General features: G+C 30.3%; 1 pseudogene; it reads right to left on the reverse strand.

Moving 5' to 3' along the window:
* LOC142333483 (dynein axonemal heavy chain 10-like) overlaps positions 1 to 19327 on the reverse strand; it is a 97518-nt pseudogene extending 78191 nt beyond the window's left edge.
* Between the last annotated feature and the right edge of the window lie 1114 nt (positions 19328 to 20441).

The raw sequence follows: 20441 nt of genomic DNA on the forward strand, positions 1-20441 counted from the left end.
TCATAAAGAACATTTTGAGTCGTTTTCCAAGTGTTTATGTCGAGTCTGTCTGAAGTAATTAATAAAAATACAGGTATGCTACGAACACACAATTCCAGAAATTTCTATTTTGAGTTTTTTTATCTAATAGCGCTTACAAACTTCAGCATCTACAAAAGCCCCAAAACCCAAATCGTTATACTATTTGTTTATAGCTATGCTGTTTCAGCATCGACAGAATTTTAGTCGGGAAGTTAAAATACAGATGAGTTCAACGGTATTAATAAAATAGTCATTAATACGTGAACGTAGAAAGGAAATCGACCAAATTTTTTTTCTACAATCTTCATTTTAAAAAGATTGTAAGGACAGGATAATAATCAAACAACAACTGGCTTACACTTTTCGTAAAACAAAAGAATACAGACACTGAAAAAAATAAATAAATAAACGTAATTTTAGCGTTAACGAGATCGCGTTAAGCAAACTAATCTCTAAGATTGGAAATATTAAACGTAAAATTAATTTTGTCAAGACGGTGCGAAATTATTCTTTAAAGAAAATAAAACCGGTTACAGATTCCTACGGAAAATTTATATTGAAATTAGAATAAAAACCAATTTGGCTCGTTATAAGAAAAGAGAAATACGCCTTTGCGCTAGGCGACTGAAAATAAAATAAATTTAAGTTAGAAAACAATTATCGGAAACTTATTGTAACAGCAATGCAGAAAACTATCGTTAAATAAAAGTACGGAAACACCGTTTAAAAAACTTTAAAATTAAAATTTTTTTCTTTTAATTTTTCTTTCTCGCAAAAGCTTCTAGAACGCTAAACGTTACTCTTAACGGTTGACGATATTGAATCTTCATGTCATCGAGTCTTGAGTTAAAATCTTTTTTTATAATACCAAACTTAAAATAAGAAAAGTGAAGTAGCGGCCGGTTACAGGGTATCATTTTATAAATTCATTTTTTTAAATTTAAATTTCTATCTTTGCATTTACAACGCTTATTACCGATGTATATAAATATATTTTTATTTAATTACGATTATTTTATTCGGCATAATCTAATTTTTATTAATGATCACAAAGATTAGACGCATAATAAATTGTTGCCGGTATCGCTTTTGAATAATAACTGTAAATTCTATTACGCTGGAATGAATCTTCATTAACATCGGGAAACATTGTTTCCCTTTGTAAAGCTATAAGGAAAAAAGAAATTGTGGAATAAACAAATAGATTTTGAATATTTTTTTACAAACTAATTTCTATTTTTTGTTATATCCGAACACTTATTTAAATAAAATAATTATTAAAAAAGAAAATATAATTTTATAACCAAGAAAAATCCTTTCCGATCGTGGATTTATTGCATTTCATTACTTTTAGTTGTAAATGCAGTAAATTACAGAACGTTTTAAATTTTAAATATTTTTATAATCTACTAAAGTATATTTTTTTTGGCATTGAACACATTTAAAACATACGAGGTACAAGAACCATCATTCAGATAATACTTTTTCTGATAGTAATGATGTTCATTACATCCGCGATCATAGCGATCATTCGGAGAGATGTCATTTGTAGAGCTGATAATCACCTGCATTTTATTTTAACGCAGGTATATAGCAGAAGCTGTTCGTTCAGCTTTAACGAAGAAGGAAACAGGAAACCGCTTCACTCCTGAGGTTTCCTACGTAAACTTGGTATGTTTTGATTGTTGTTCTTAAGAATGTATTTGAAGTTGCGGCTTTTGGCCGGTGTCAGGCTGTTTTAATATTTTCCTGACACCGGTTAATTATTTCTATATAGTGAAAAAATAATGATTCAAGAAAAAAAGTTTAAAAAATTCGTTATTTTATTACTTTTTCTGCTCTCCTACCCCCAAAATCATATCCCAAGAAAACGATTAGGTTTATTTTCATTTAGTATGTTAAATGGAAGAAATAAGAAAATTTCACTGAAAAATGTACAACAAAAAGTTATCTAAGGTTTCTTTTTAAGGGGTGGGGGTGAATTATGATGATTTTTTATTGTAATATTATTAATAAAGATTTAAATAAACTAGAAACTTTTTTAAAAATTCCAGAATTTGATATTTTTAAACTTCGATCGATTCTCCCATCACCAATATTGTCTCCAAAGTTACGAAGACAAAAATAAAAAAAAATACCGTGGACACCGCATGACTAATTGTACGCCTATTAAATTACATATACACATTTTTTAGAATAAAAAGTTTAAAAAAATTTTATTTCATTAATAAATTCGGATATTTTTTCATATTCTTTATTTTATTTAATTATTATTTATTGTAAAAATCGTTTTACAATCAGAGGTTAATAATCGTTTATAAATCAATGTATTTAAATTAAAAAAAGAGATGAAGTCGGATTGGAACCGACCCGATTAAATAAACAATTATTATTAATTAAATTCTGAATAAGTGCTCTGTTTCTGTCCAACCTATGGGCCCAAACGGACGCAGCATAAAAGACCATACTTTCGAAGACACCTCAGTACACCGTGTACAAATGACGGCCCGATAGCCCGTAATCCTTCCCAGCAATCCTCCTAAGCTTGTGCATCAGAGACGCTTACGTACTTATGAACTCTAACTCGGCTGATCACACAGCCTTTATACTTAATGTGAGGGTCGCCTGGGCCGTGACCCTTTCTACGAATGTCAGTCTCAGAAATCCGTCAAATACCAGGTTGCACAGCAGGTGAACGAGAACAGAACCCAGCGGGCTTCCCCTGGTGACGGACGTTTCTACAGCCGAGATACAGGTATGTATCTCTAAACAGAGCCGTACGCTTATACAAATAGTCACGCACTACGGCATGCAGGGCTACGGGAACATTGCGGCGTTCCAACTCATAGAGGACTGAACTCCAACACATACCGGTGTTCTTTGGTGGTAGGGTTTCAATTAACCACACATCTCGGGTACGGTCGAACCGAAAATGTACAAGACCACACTTCATTTACACTCAATACATATCATTCTCATTCATCCTCTGAAGTATTATCTAAAAACGGTAGTTACCGGAGGCTAAACAGGAAAAAGGAAGAGAATTCCAACATAAGGATGGAAATGCTGCCTCTATGTCAATATAAATTGCCAACACATATTTACAGTCGGCGCTTTCCACTTCGGCAAGAGCATTTAAGATGCGATCCTTGGTTCCAACCCCTTTAACGAAGCCGTACTGGCCTCGATTAAGAAGCGAGTTCATATCGATGCTTTCCAGAGGCGTTCCACAACCAGCCTTTCAAGCAATTTGGCTGACGGGTCGATAACTGCTGATCTCACTCGGATCCTTTCCTGATTTTAAGAGCACCCTCACCAAAGCCACCTTCCAACAAGTCGAAAAGCAACCCTAGCTTAGGCACCCCGAGAACAGCCTGCCAAGCGGCTCTGATAGAAAATAGCAACATATGATAGAAAATATCCGAGTCAAGTTGATCAGTCCCCGGTGCCTTTATCTGTGTTATCCTGATTTTTTAGCAAGTTAGGGTTAAACTAGACAATAACTCGATCAAAATTTTTATGAATGTTTAAGCCACCAAAGGAAAAACTGAATAGCAACCGCATTCGTGTAATTTGAAGCCTGCAATTTTTAATTTTTTTTTTAAACAAAAAAAAACGGTATTTCCTTTAAATACAAATGACCCGAACAATTTCAAGCTTTTAAATATTTGTTCTGACTTTATAAATCAGAATGAAACTTTATTAAAAATAAAAGATATGTACTTCATCGGTTAAACGCTGTATGAACTCATAAGAACAGAAAGACAACACTCTTAACACTTCTTCCGATGTGAATTGGACATAATAAAACACCTTTCTTTATTAACTTTTTTCTATAGATATATATATATATATATTATATTATATCTATATTCTATAGATATATATCTAATATATATATATTAGATATAATATTAGATATATATAGATATATATTAGATAATAGATATATATCCATTATGATCCATTAGATATATATATATATATCTAATGGATCACACAATATATCTATATATCTAATAATGTACATAAATTAAAATCTAATAATGTGTTAAACAAAGATGGTACACCAATATATAATACGAAAGGTAAAGTCGATAGATGGGTGGAATATATTGAAGAGTTATACGGAGGAAATGAATTAGAAAATGGTGTTATAGAGGAGGATGAAATGGGAGAAACAATACTGAGATCTGAATTTAAGAGAGCATTAAAAGATTTAAATGGCAGAAAGGCTCCTGGAATATACGGAATACCTGTAGAATTACTGCGCAGTGCAGGTGAGGAAGCGATTGATAGATTATACAAACTGGTCATGATACCAAAGAAAGCAGGGGCAGATAAATGTGAAGAATATAGAACAATTAGTTTAACTAGTCATGCAACAAAAATCTTAACTAGAATTTTATACAGAAGAATTGAGAGGAGAGTGGAGGAAGTGTTAGGAGAAGACCGATTTGGTTTCAGGAAAAGTATAGGGACAAGGGAAGCAATTTTAGGCCTCAGATTAATAGTAGAAGGAAGATTAAAGAAAAACAAACCGACATACTTGGCGTTTATAGACCTAGAAAAGGCTTTCGATAATGTAGATTGGAATAAAATGTTCAGCATTTTAAAAAAATTAGGGTTCAAATACAGAGATAGAAGAACTTGCTAACATGTACAAGAACCAAACAGCAACAATAACAATTGAAGACAATAAGAAAGAAGCCCTAATAAGAAAGGGAGTCCGACAAGGATGTTCCCTATCTCCGTTACTTTTTAATCTTTACATGGAACTAGCAGTTAATGATGTTAAAGAACAATTTAGATTCGGAGTAACAGTACAAGGTGAAAAGATAAAGACGCTACGATTTGCTGATGATATAGTAATTCTAGCCGAGAGTAAAAAGGATTTAGAAGAAACAATGAACGGCATAGATGAAGTCCCATGCAAGAACTATCGCGTGAAAATAAACAAGAACAAAACAAAAGTAATGAAATGTAGTGGAAATAACAAAGATGGACCACTGAATGTGAAAATAGGAGGAGAAAAGATTATGGAGGTAGAAGAATTTTGTTATTTGGGCATTAAAATTACTAAAGATGGACGAAGCAGGAGCGATATAAAATGCCGAATAGCACAAGCTAAACGAGCCTTCAGTAAGAAATATAATTTGTTTACATCAAAAATTAATTTAAATATCAGGAAAAGATTTTTGAAAGTGTATGTTTGGAGTGTCGCTATATATGGAAGTGAAACTTGGACGATCGGAGTATCTGAGAAGAAAAGATTAGAAGCTTTTGAAATGTGGTGCTACAGGAGAATGTTAAAAATCAGATGGGTGGATAAAGTGACAAATGAAGAGGTATTGCGGCAAATAGATGAAGAAAGAAGCATTTGGAAAAATATAGTTAAAAGAAGAGACAGACTTATAGGCCACATACTAAGGCATCCTGGAATAGTCGCTTTAATATTGGAAGGACAGGTAGAAGGAAAAAATTGTGTAGGCAGGCCACGTTTGGAGTATGTAAAACAAATTGTTGGGGATGTAGGATGTAGAGGGTATACTGAAATGAGACGACTAGCACTAGATAGGGAATCTTGGAGAGCTGCATCAAACCAGTCAATTGACTGAAGACAAAAAAAAAAAAGACAGTACATATATGTATTATTACACATCCATAATATTTGATTTAATATTTTACAGCAAATACGACTATGCGTTCTTATGTACGATTAAATTCCATAAGGACATAAAGTTGTAGATGACCTGAAATGAATCCCAGTTACTTCTAAAAACAGTAGAGCCATCCTCAAGAACAAAAAAAATCATGTGCCAGATTTACCAAAAAATGCGAGAAATGATATGTTTCCTACGGCCTTCTTCATCGAGTCAAACATATCAGCGTGCAGAGTCTGCAGAAAAAATTCAACTAATATTTAGCTGACAATGGATTTTTTACTACGCTCGATACACGGACTGGCTTTTTAGTAAACATCACTGTTCTCATAGAAGGCTGCTCTAACCGGTATCTCTTGTGCTTTGTTATCTTTACATCCATTACAATTGTAAAAAGAGACCGGGACAAACAGTCCAACGCTACGTGTTAATTTTTTCCTTTCTATTTTGAAACGATTGATTATAAACACTGCTTTAACTCGGTAGGAAATATTCATGCGCTCCTGCTATAGCACTACGTAGATGGGAAAGTGAAAACGCTAATATTGCACAATATTAGCGTTTTCACTTTCCCATCTACGTAGTGCTATAGCAGAGCTGTAGCTCTACAAGGGAAAGTATTATAATCGGTCGGATTCGGGCATATGTGGTTTTCAGCCGATCTTCAGGTTTTGACATCTAAGGAATCCAATAAACCAAAATCCAAAACAAATTTGATTTTGGACTTTTTCTTAACCGCAGTAATAAGCGTTCATCGAGAGCTTTTCAATGATATATCACAAGTGATACTTTTTCCATCGGTTCTAGAGTTGAACCTAAATGAAAATTCAATTTATGAAATATCTGGATCTATAACGGGAAGGCATATCGGTTCGATCAGACATCTCCTTTCCATTTTTTAACATTATTTTATTTAATTAAATATATTGATTTATTAATAATTATTAACCCGTGATTGTAAAAAGAATTTTACAATAAATAATTATTCAATAATAATAAAAAAATATGAAAAAAAAAATCAAAAGTTATTAGCGAAATAAAATTTTATGTACTTATAAAAATGAGTAGACTATATGTAATTTCATAGGCATTATTACATGACTGTGTGTGTACGTAATAGAGATGGTAAAACATCTGATTATTTAATAATAATTGAAAATTATAATTTAGAATCATATTATTTTTGGAAAGAAATGAATGAAAAAGAAAGTGTAACTAACTAAACTGGTACAAGGGATTTATTTAATAAATTCAAATATAAAAATATTCAAATTAAAAAAGATATTTTTGAAGAAATGTTATTGTATTTATTAGAAAGAATATAACTGATTTAAGTACATTAGAAAAAAAAGATATGAAGCAACTGCAGACTACAGTAGTATAATACATTACCGTTAAAAAACAAAGTGACACCGCAGACAACCAAGACATAAATCATTATTAATAGACAGCTGTCCAGTATATTAAAAAACAGTTTTGTAACTCATGTTAGAAAGAGAGAGATGATAGTGAGTGAGCTAGTAATATTATGAACAACTAACAAATCTGTTCGTTTCTTTTATTCTCTCGGTCTTTTGACTATGCGTTCTAATTGTGCGTCCATATATCTCAATCGCATAGGCAAGGCAAATAAAATGTTTAGACTGCAGAATTAAATGAAATAACTATTTAAAACTACATTATCTATACGAATATAATTTTTGTCTTTGATTAAATGTTTTTAAAATTTTTACATTTCCAAGCATATAACTTAGAAGGGATACGAGGGCTTTTAAAATATTAAAAGTTGATAATTTTTATTACATTTAAAGGAGGTAATAGAAACAGAAAAAATAATTATCAGCTTCCATTACGGTCCAAAAGCGTACTGCCCCGGGTTGTCTGCTACAACTTGATTGTTTGTCAACGGAATTTTAAAAGTGAGGCGTCATTTTGTTCAAAATAAAATGCTTAATAAATTTTGTAATTAGTAAAAATGTTATCAAACAATTACAAAGATATTGACGAATAAAAATTATGATGGCCGCCATTTTGAAGGTGAAGTTTTCAAAATTTTTATTTTGTAAAATAAAAAACTAGATTTTCTAAATTTAATTAATGTAGGTTTACCCGCTCCTGAGAAATATTTTTTTTTTTTTAATATCACAAACCGGCGTCCGAAGGAAAACAAAGCCGAGCAAGACTTATGTTGATATGATTATTAAAAATTTGAATCTGAGAATTTGGAATTTGAATTTTATCTTAACATTTTACTTTTAACAAGTAATTGTGAATAGCGATAAATCTTGAGATCAACAGTCCACACGTAATTACTAAAAATCTATTCCAAATGTTTGAAGTTCTTTACGCATATAGTACGGGCGAACCCGCGACGAGGGATGCTAGTAATCAAATAAAATTTGAACGCGAATTCTTTTCGTAAAAATACCATCGCCAAAGAATAAAAAGTAAATTTAGTAAACAGTAATAAATAACATTGTACGAATTAACACGCAAGATATATTAACAAAAACTACTGATTGAGAATGAGATAATTAAAATGAAACCGCAGCATTTGCAGAAAATAATTTTTCGGGTGGCATTATTGCGGCGCCAATAAGCCGTAGACAGTCAAAACATTAGAGTATTATTCAACAGTAATTAATCTTATTCGATGTTTGTACTTGTGAAAAAAATAAGTAACATTCATATTTCAAATGAGCCGTCCGATTAATCTCAATTCGATTATGCCCGTCGCTAGACGAGACTAATAAAATAAACAATTAATAGTGGAGTTCCTAGTAGCAGCAATGTTAAAAGTGACACTAATAATTACAGTTCGAACCGGGTCGGTTCGGTTTTAAGTCTCTCATCCTGTACATATGAAAGTAATTTCGCTCACTAGTAGTTAATTTTCGGTATGGTTTTGGAATAAAATAAAATTTAAAACAATCGCATACAGAATTCGTAAACCAAGAATAAACTATGCGAGGTATATGACAACTGAATTTCGTCGTAATAAAACAGGTTTGGCTAATTATCCTTTGAATTATTTATTAAATTAAAATCTATCGGGAATTCGGTAAAAATAGCGTTTGATAAATTTAGTACGTATCACATTCTACCTTCATTATATAAAAACTAACAAAATAGAAAAATTCCAGTACAGTACATAGTATTTATTTAATACCTAACGCAGTATTTGGAACTATCTTGGATTTAAAATGCATTACGATTTTGATTCGACAAAGTAGATGTCCACATTACGGCGGTGAAAGAAACTAGCACCGCGTTTGAATTCAGATAACCGTACTAAAAGATCAGCGACATCGTAAAAATATAATATAAACAAACTTTGTTGCACAGTTAAATTCCTCAATTAACAAAATAATCTGCTAATTACGCAAAAATGGTAACGTAATTTTTTCCATACAAAAGTAATAAGTGAAATCGGTCAGCCGAATTCAAAAATTAGTCGGATCCAAAGTTCTTTAATAATAAACTCCACTGCCCGGTCAAGGTAACCCAAAATATATTTTCATCATCGCTTGAGAGGCGAAATAATAGTAAGTACAAAACCATAAAGTTAAATCGAGTAAATCAAATAACTATAAGAAAATTCATATAACATTAAGGACTTGGAATTTAGCGTTTGAAATAAATTCAATGCTTTTTTTATCGCATTTCATTCAACGTACACGTGTAAAAATTACTTACGGCAGAAAAGTAGAGAATAATAGAGGAAAAACCTTCGCTACATCAAAGAGGTTAACGAATATATATATTTATTATTTGTAACCCGATAACAGGAACGTATAGTAAATTTCATTACATTCTGATAGTTCATTTAAAATAATTAAAATATTAATAATAATAATCGACGTTTTATTTTTTTAAACAAAATCAGAATTTTGATAATTTTCAAAATTATGTTTTAACAGTAGATTTAAATTACAATTTTACTGCACAAAGATATACGCAGTATTTACATCTACATTAGTAAACCTAAAAGTGAGTTTGAACTTAAAAAAAAAACATAAATAATAATAACACACACCTCATCGGGTGCAATAAAACTAATTTTTATCTTTCTTTAAACAAAAATATATCGCTTAGAATAAATCCTTTTCTACTTCAGCCTATCACCTTGAATTGATTTTCTTTATTTGTACAAATATAATTTCAAGAAATGCGATTGCAAATATTTTTTTGGAAATTTTGAACCGAACCGAAACTTTTTTCATATAATACTTTGAAAATAAATTTAAAGAACATTTCAAAGGACATAAATTAAGAAAATTAATTTTTTAAAAAATTTTTTTAACTTAAAACTAGCGTTTACCTCGTTCCTCTTCTCAAAGAAATCTAAAAAAAATTATCTTATAGAAAAAAAAAAAGGGTCTTACACTTCGAACGGCGTTCTTCTCCTTTAAACAAAATATTTGTTTAACAATTAACTCGTTGGATATACATTATAGAACAGTTAATAAATAAAGACTGAACTATTGCGTTAAAAGCACGAAAGCGTTTTCATGGGGTTTTTTAACCCTCGAAAATACAACCTGGTTCGCGAATGAAGTTTTTTTTTTACAAATCTTACACTTTTTTGTAATGTCGTAATAAATGTTACATTTAAAAAAAATCATTCGGTCGTACTTCGACTGATTTAAACATTAATTTTTGGTGAAATTATTACAAAAGTTGATCGAATGACAAAAATGGTGTCCGATTCTGTATTCGGCTCAACGAGTAGGGAACGGGAAAGTCACGTGCTACTCTTCTAGTACTCGTGGTACGAAATATTAGAGATACTTACGCTTTTTTTTAATAACTAAAAAAGTTTAAAATCACGTCACCGTCTACCGTTTGGTTACAGAACGTAACAAACAAAACTTTCTTAGATTTTAAGATACCCTGACAAAAATGCTCAAAATATTATTGAAAATTTTCTGGCAGGTCCTTTAAAAAGTAAAATTTTATTAATAAAGAAACACTCGAGGGCACAAAAACACCGACCGATTGTTCTCGAGAAAAAATAGAAACAAGCAAGCGATCACGGTAAAATTTAGACGTTAAAATTAGCCTAATTTGATAGTCGACGATACACAAAGAATATTTTTAGTAAAGGAACATGCCTGATCTTAAACTACCACCATCAATGTACCCTTTATGAGTTAGTCGGAGAGTTTTCGATTTGGTTTACAAATTTTAACCTCTCGCAGCAGGTAGTATTCGAACCGGCAAATCTCACATTATAAAACTAATTATTATAGATAAACCTTCATTCTGATCGAGACACAATAATACATTATATAGATTACGTCTAAAAAAATTACAAAAACAAATTATAAGATAAACAAGAGATGAATATTAAAAATTAAAAAACACGACTGCCCAAAAGAAACTGCTGACAAACGTTGTTCTTTTTCTTTTGGTTTGGTTCCATTATGATTTTCTATACTAGTAAACACCCCGCTTGAATTCTGAAAATCGGAAGATCGGTTGCGAAGATGCAATATTTCCGAATAACCGTTATTTGTTAAATCGAAAGTATTTGATAAACGCAAAAGTTAGCTTTCAATCTACTAAGTAACAAATTTTGAAAATCGGACGATTGTTTGCAAAAATATTATAAGAAGATCCCATTGCACCTCCCAAAACAGCACCCTACGAGCATTCATTATACGTGTATTACCAATCGATGATCGCACGAGGTTTCTGCATCACTTCACCAGCAGCCTTACACTCAGTCCCCCATGGGAAGCCATATTATTAGATAGATCTATTTATTTTATTTTTTTCTATTTTAATATTAAATAGAAATCTTTATTAAACAGAATTTTTTTTATCTATTTAATATTAGTCTATTTTATTTAACGTAATTTTCTTTCTTTCCTGTTTAGCCTCCGGTAACTACCGTTTAGATAATACTTCAGAGGATGAATGAGGAAGATATGTATGAGTGTGAATGAAGTGTGTAGTCTTGTACATTCTCAGTTCGACCGTTCCTGAGATATGTGGTTAATTGAAACCCAACCGCCAAAGAACACCGGTATCCACAATCTAGTATTCAAATCCGTGTAAAAATAGCTGGCTTTACTAGGATTTGAACGCTGGAACTCTCGACTTCCAAATCAGCTGATTTGGGAAGACGCGTTCACCACTAGACCAACCCGGTGGGTCAGGAATGGTCGAACTGAGAATGTACAAGACTACACTTCATTTACACTCATACATATCATCCTCTGAAGAATTATCTAAACGGTAGTTACCGGAGGCTAAACAGGAGAAAGAAAGATTAAGTTCATCATAATTTATTTTATGATAATATTATCGGTTGTTGTCTTAAGTGTCGTATGAAAAAAAGTATAGTAATGGTCAATGATGGCAGTCTTCACGGTCGCCCCGATCACGTCACTCATCCAACGGAACCGCTATTAAAGAAAATATTGTCTACGCAGCTGGTCGACAGCATTACGTCATCGAGACTGTTTTGTAATCGTATAGATTTGTTTACACGTGATTTAAATTCATATAATTGCACAATACTAAGAAATGAAATTCATTTATTAGCTTATTATTATCAATAATATTCGAATTCGTATCCCCCTATTAAAACTACGTTATCATCCGTCTTTATATTTTGTAGATAAGCATCTAAGCTAGTCAGGCAAGAACGTATGTTCTGGAAAGGCGATCGATAAACGGCAATCAGTTTACGGTTCCCGTTATTAATTCTAAAATTAATACCGACTGAATTCGCATTTTTTAACTCTTCTTTCTTTCTTTTTTCCTGTTTGTCCTCCGGGAATTACCGTTCAGGTATTCAGAAGATGATATGTACGAGTGTAAATGAAATGTAGTTTTGTACAGTCTCAGTTCGACCGTTCCTGAGATGTGCGGTTAATTAAAAACCCGACCGCCAAAGAACACCGGTATCCACGATCTCGTATTCAAATTCGTATGAAAATAAGTCACTTTACTAGGACTTGAACCTGGAACTCTCGGCTTCCAAATCAGCTGATTTGGGAAGACGCTTTCGCTACTAGACCGACCCGATGTGTTGCATTTTCTAACTCTAGTTACACTATTTCGTGTTTAATATTTTTATCTACAAATAAACATATACCAGTCACTCTTTGCGAGTTTATTATTTTGAATAATAAATACGTTATAACCTAAACTGAAATTAAATTCAATGTCATCACCGATCCAAGTTCGGTCGATATAATAATCTGAAACTTAACTTTACTATTACTTAAGTAAAAAAAAATTTCATCAAAATTTTTTCTTATGTTCATAGGAATTATATTTAGTTCTTTTTCTTATGCTTCTTATGTTCATATGAATTATATTTAGTTCATATTTAAGGTTAAAATCTAATCGAGGATTAAAATTTTAAAAAATAGTTTACTTCTATTGTATCATAGCAGTCATAAAGAATACACCGACTAGCAACGATCTAATTTTACCAGACGTATTTTGGAACATAATCGTAATAATAACCCAAACAATTTTATTAATATTCTCAAATATACTGTAAGCCGTCGCACCCCTTAAGAAATCCCGAAAACTGTATTTTCGATATATATATGAAGGAACTATCGCATGAAAATAAACAAGAAGAAAACAAAAGTAATGAAATGTAGTAGAAATAACAAAGACGGACCGCTGAATGTGAAAATAGGAGGAGAAAAGATTACGGAGGTAGAAGAATTTTGTTATTTGGGAAGTAGAATTACTAAAGATGGACGAAGCAGGAGCGATATAAGATGCCGAATAGCACAAGCGAAACAAGCCTTCAGTCAGAAATATAATTTGTTAACATCAAAAATTAATTTAAATGTCAGGAAAAAATTTTTGAAAGTATATGTTTGGAGTGTCGCTTTATATGGAAGTGAAGCTTGGACGATCGGAGTATCTGAGAAGAAAAGATTCGAAGCTTTTGAAATGTGGTGCTATAGGAGAATGTTAAAAATCAGACGGATGGATAAAGCGACAAATGAAGAGGTGTTGCTGTAAATCGATGAAGAAAGAAGCATTTGGAAAAATATAGTTAAAAGAAGAGACAGACTTATAGGCCACATACTAAGGCATCCTGGAATAGTCGCTTTAATATTGGAAGGACAGGTAGAAGGAAAAAATTGTGTAGGCAGGCCACGTTTGGAATATGTAAAACAAATTGTTAGGGATGTAGGATGTAAAGGGTATACTGCAATGAAACGACTAGCACTAGATAGGGAATCTTGGAGAGCTGCATCAAACCAGTCAAATGACTGAAGACAACAAAAAAATTCATTAATAAAATTATGTCACAATTGTGTTTAACCTGCATCGAGTCAAGTTTTAATTACTAATCTGATAAATATTTAAATACGACAAGTGAATACAATTAACAACTGATCACTCAGAGCTTATTAAAATGAGAGCTCTATCAGTTAAAATATTTCAAACAATTTGAAAGATTTCAAAATACATTTCAAACATTACTGAAGTTTAACAAAAAAATTTTGCCCTCACACATTAACCATTTATCATGCACACACAATTTAATAAGTCGGAATTAAAATCAATTTTTTATAACAGAACATACTGAAATAGCAACACACACACACACAAAGTAATGAAATTAACAAGAGACTAATCCCTGTTTGTTATAATATCCAATAATTATAAATACTTACATGACCCGGATAAAATTCCCTTTCTTCTTCTGTCTTCACAGTGTGTAAATCATTTATTTCAAGTTCATTGGTTTTCATGTAAAGATTAAGCTGTGATGAAACTTTATCACTCAGATTCCTTTAAAAATAACATAAAGAAAGATCTTACAAAAACGTGAAAACTAATTATTATTCAATAAATAATTTTTTTTTATTTTGACTGGAACTTAATAATAACATAACATAATTATATCACATCATCATAAAATAAATTATTTATAGACAAACGAATTATAAGAGAAAAAAAAGACGTGATTAAAAGCTGTACTTATTGTTTATATAAAACTTAAAATAAAAATTACATTTTTATTTTTATTTTAATGTTTTTCATAAAAAAAAATTACAAATGTACACACATATTAATATATGTAGAATAAAGCCTTATTAAGGAATCAAATTCGATAAAACTTAAGGAAAATTCCAAATTCAATTTGTTTGATTCAAAAAATCTAAGAAATTATTATTATTATAATTATTGTTTCTAACAAAAGAACTTCAAAAAATTGTTTTATTGGAAATATGAATATTTGAATGAAGCTCACCATCAAGATAAAGAATTATATTCATTCGGTACAGAAACTGAATATAACAGTTTTACGAGGAGAACCTTAGTTTAAATCGAAGAAAATTTAAATCTTATGAGTTAGGTAATAAAATTAAAAAACTGCAGTTTATTTTTCATATTTTTTTTCTGTCTCATCCGCTTTACAGATTGAATCGATTGTCAAAATAAATTTTTGTTTTTTAATTGTAATCGTTACTACTCAGCCTTAAAAAAAAAAATTATCTTATCCGGTGACAGGTATATAGATTTACCAAATAACAATAATAAAATAAATAAGTATAAAATCCTACAGAATAGTCAGGAATAAACGCCACAAGTTAATATTACTTTGAGACCGACATAAGTTTAAGATCGTTTGCAGACTATTTGTTTAAACAAGTAAAAGATAAGATAATATAACCTTGTTTTAAATTACAACCCGAGCTTTTAGATCGTACGAACAGTAAACAAAAAAATAAGTTACAATGTAAAGATAGATTTTAGTTGTTTTAATGATTTAATTCTAGTTTTATAAATAAATAAATAAAGGGCTATATCCATCAAAAAATAACATTAATGATGTTTTCATTATCGATAAACTGAATAAAGGAATTGAAAATGCCAAAAATACTGCAGACTATTAAATTTCTTTAAAGCTAAGCCTTGGTCGGTTAAAAACATAACCCTACTTCTTTTATTAACTAAAAAAGTGAATTAAATTAAAAGATAAATTATCCGGATGTCGATGTTTAAATAAGCGATTAAATAAGTATTACAAAAGATAAAACAAACTTAATACTTAAAATTTTTAGAACAGGTTAAACAATAAACTGTTATACAGAAAATATAAAATCAAAATGCTAAAGAATAAGGGTATGACAGATGAGCAGAGACAGTTATGAATCACCTAGTGAATTTTTTATTAAGAGTTCGGCAATAAAATAGATATACACTGAATGCAATATTGACATTACTAATTAAGCGACAGAAATAATCCTTTATAGATAATTAGATAAGTCGTGGATTAATCGTGAGATATTAAAAACGAAAAATAGTTGTATTGTTTTTATGCAAAATGCTAACATTTTAACTAAAGAAAAATCGGTACAAATATATGGTGTTGGATGTAAGTGACGACCATGAGAGATGGAGGTGTAGTTAAAGGTGTGTGTCGGTTAAATGTGCAGTTGCATACTAATTCATGGCAGACTAATATTTGTTGTAACTTAACTTATAAAACAGTTGCGGTCAATTAACAGAACTAACTGAAAATATGTCCTAGCTGTAATCATAAACTAATGCATATATGTATTGTCTTTTTTTGGGGGAGAAGGGTTGTGAACAACAGGAAAGATCGTTACTGACTGAACAACAAAACCAAATGAACATAAAATAAAAATTTATTTAATTCTGTTTAAATTAGAACAAATAGAAAACATAAATTTAACAAACCGAATAACTTCAAAATATTCAGACACAGCATATGATTTGGAAATACTCGGCTACTTTGTTATAATATTAGTAAAATTACAGTAGTATATTCAATGAAATAGAAATTTTTCCCAAGACATCTTTAGATTAGATTATAACATGGTCTTTTTTGCTCACACTAAACAGATCCTAAAGCATTTACAATCAGAAAATCTGTTTTATTTAAAATGCAGATAAAATAATCATGAAATGCTAATTCGATAAACAGAAATTTTCAAGTGAGAAATTATGAATTTTTATACGCAAAGTCTGTAATTCATTATTTACAAATTTTTAATCTATCTTATAACCCGATATTTATTTTTATTTTCAAAAAACACACACATATTTTGATTTATTCTATTTTGAATGCAGAAACTTTATAAACATACTTTTGTTTTAAAAATCATCTACTATTATTAAATGAAAATTTATATTTTTAATGATTCAACATGCATTAGCATTTAGAATGGAAAGTTTATTTTAAGTAATTTTGCGCAATAACTAGAAGATCAATTTAATTCTTTTCATACTTTAATATATCATAGGAAATATCCTTAGTATCAGGAGAAAAAAATCTAAATGTTGGAAAGCAGGTTTGGCCAGCAGGTGACATGTGCAATTTTAAAGTCAGCAGCGTGTTATCACAGTAGTCTAACCGATCAGCAACCGGTTCTGTGAATCATCGATACATGCTCAGATGCTAATCCATTCTGTCAAGAAGTTGAGTTAAGGTTAAACTTTTTTGAAGAGAGGTTGGAGATAAATTACCAAGGTATGACAATACTTAATGCATTCATGTAACACTTGGCTGAATTTATTTTTAAATGGAAATATGGTCACTATAAAGTGACTATACTACATTTTCTATGCTATTGGTCATTTGAATGATGGATGTCACCTCACCTTACAAAGAACACCATCAGTCATCTTCAATACCAGAATCAGAGTTCGATTCGACTCTTAACGACCATTAAGGTTAGTTTATGGTTTACTCCTAACCTTAACCCTAGACTCCGAACACAGAACAGAATAAATCTCAATAACTCCAAAAACTGATTACTAATCAACTAGAGTACTAACATGGTGTGGACTTACGGGTCACCCGCTATCCAAACATGCTTTCGGACATTTAGATCCTAAACATCTTCTATGGTAATATGAATAAAACTGAAGTTGATCAATCGCTCAGAATTACCATATTTTACAACAAAAATTTCTTGAATTTAAATAATTTTAGTTATGCAATTTAATACCATCAGTAGTGAAAATAATCATATACATTAAGAAAAAGCAATAATTACAATCGTTTTATGAAACTATCTTTCTTCAACACGTAGAGAACTCCAAAAGCCAGCACTTTCTAGTTTGGACAAACTGTTAATTATTATGGAAAATGCTTACAATTTTATAAGTTATTACATTCATAAAAGGCGTGGTATCAGACAAACTATAAAGTGATTCTAATTGTAATGACATTAGAAGTTCACCTGATATATACATACAAAATAGAAAATCTGAAGATAAATAGTAACGATTAAATTTATACCAACCACACCAAAAAAAAAGGCAAGCAAATATTTTTAAGTCGGTAAGTGAACCGTAACTAATGTTCAACTAATAGAATTCCTTTTTATTAAAAAAAATATAGCAGCAACAAAAATGTCCGAGGTGTACTCCTATCTGATTAATAACTAATTTTGAGTTTACAACATAAAGTAAAATAGAAAACATAAATAAATATATAATTTAAATACAACAAAATACACATAAACTTATATTTAAAAAAGAGAGAAAAAAAGATTTTAAGATATCTTAAAATTTATATCTATACTATATTTTTGACAATGATCGAGTAAGCACACATATACACAGCATGAAAAAATTAAATTTTATATTCTACGTAGATATAAATAATTGTGTTATACTTCTAAACAACCTACCTCTTCATTATCATATATGTAAAAATTAACATGTTAAAGTTGAAGGGCACAATGGTCAACACAAATTCAGGAATATGTAAAATTTGTAGAAGAAACTATTAAAATAATTTTCAATGGAATTTTCAAGAATTAAAAATAACAGAAATAAAATACATACTGCTACAAAACATTACGTACAGGTACTGTAGCACAATGTCAGCAAGTAGGCATACACCACTATATAACATGAATTATTCTTACAACAAAATAAGAATGAATTTAATTAAAAAATTCTCAATACACCGGCAGAAACACCAAACACTTAATGTACACGAAGTTTATAATTAACCGAATAAAAGAAATAAAACTTTTACTCGATACAACACTTGGCACTAAATTTATAGTGTTAGGCTAGAAAATAAATTTACGTTCGGTCCACATCACTACATTAATTACAATTAAATAATCGAAAAAATAATAATTTAAAACTCAAGTCATATTACAATCAAGGAAAAATAATAAAATTTATAAAAATATCACTGTCCACGCAGACCAAAACTACGAATGTATTGCATCCGCCATATTTGTTATTTACAATTCTTTTATATCGTGCAATAGAATCACTTATTTAATAACTAATTAAAGCAATTGTGTCTTATAAAAGTAAACAATATTAAGTAAATAAAATAAAATTATTAAAACAATTAACGTAACGTACTCACCCACAATAATAACAGTCTAATGTAAAAACAAATATGCAGGGTAGACACGAGCGAAGAACCTGGACGCCGAATCTCATCACAGTCAAACGGACGAGTATACGGCCGTAATACTTTAATATACGTTAGATGTTATAGTAAAACTAAAGGTAATAAATATATATTGTAAGATTTTATTTATTAAAATAATACCTTATTTATAAGTAAGTCAATTAGCATTCAATTTGACTGAATTTAAAATGATTTTGGAAAGGCAAGTTTCCATACAACACGCAGCCATCTCGTAACCGTTAGCATGATGAAAGTAACGGGATGTAGCACAGTATTCGGCGCGCATGCGTATACGCTCGTCCCAAAATCTCATTTTCTACCGGGTTATTTGAACATATTAGTAAAGGATTTTGGGACAAAAGTTTTCAGTCGTACAAAAATTTTACAAAGTTTTAAATACATGATAATGATTAAACGAGCTAACAATCCAATATTTATTAAATATAATAACATATTTTTTTTTTTAATAATCCTTAATAAAAAAAAATATTTTATACAAGTCTATTGATTCTTAAGAGTATTGAAATTGATTGTTAATTAAGATAAAATTCAAAATAACGAATGAAAACCTAAACAAACAAACAGGGGACACATCTTATGAAGTGTAACTTCAAAATTTTATAAATAAGATCTGATATTATTTATTTTGGTCGATCTTCAGAATTGATGATTTTTTAGTTTAATTAAAAATATTATCGCAAAACAATTTTTGAAAGAAATTGCTTTTAATAATCTAATTTACACGGGAAAATGAGATATTACTTTTTTTTTTACGGATACCAAAATGAATATTACTTTATAATACTGAAATAAAAATAAAATAAAAAGTTGTTGTTAAGTGAAAAATAATTTTATATTCGATAAACCTATTTTTCTAACGAGTCAAATGAAATGCAAGGGATTTTCTAGGTAAACCATTTTAAACCGCGTGCAATAAAGAGAACAACTGTTCTGCATTCAGGTTTGATATCTTAATCTGTTTTGTTTTACAACTCTGACTCATTTTTTTACCTGGACAAAGCAGAAAAGAATTTTCTCTCTGAAGACACAATTCTGTTTTAGCTTTTACACGAATAGTTTGTCTCAGAATTCAATCGATTTTATAACTACTCGCTTTTAAACAGTGTTTTTTTTTTATACAAATTTATTCTGATACAAATGTAAATATGCCGTCGTGTTATTTCCCCAATTGTTTGAGCAGAACTGATTCACCAGCGAAAAAGAACGTGAAATATTTTCCGTTCCTAGAGAATGAAGCATTACAAAGTGTGCGGCTACAAAAATGCGGAAAATCACGTGATAATATAAAAATTGAATACGGTAAGTTCAAAAGTGTGTTTTTTATCTGA

Source organism: Lycorma delicatula, chromosome 12 (assembly GCF_047948215.1).
Source record: "Lycorma delicatula isolate Av1 chromosome 12, ASM4794821v1, whole genome shotgun sequence".
NCBI classification, from domain to species: domain Eukaryota; kingdom Metazoa; phylum Arthropoda; class Insecta; order Hemiptera; family Fulgoridae; genus Lycorma; species Lycorma delicatula.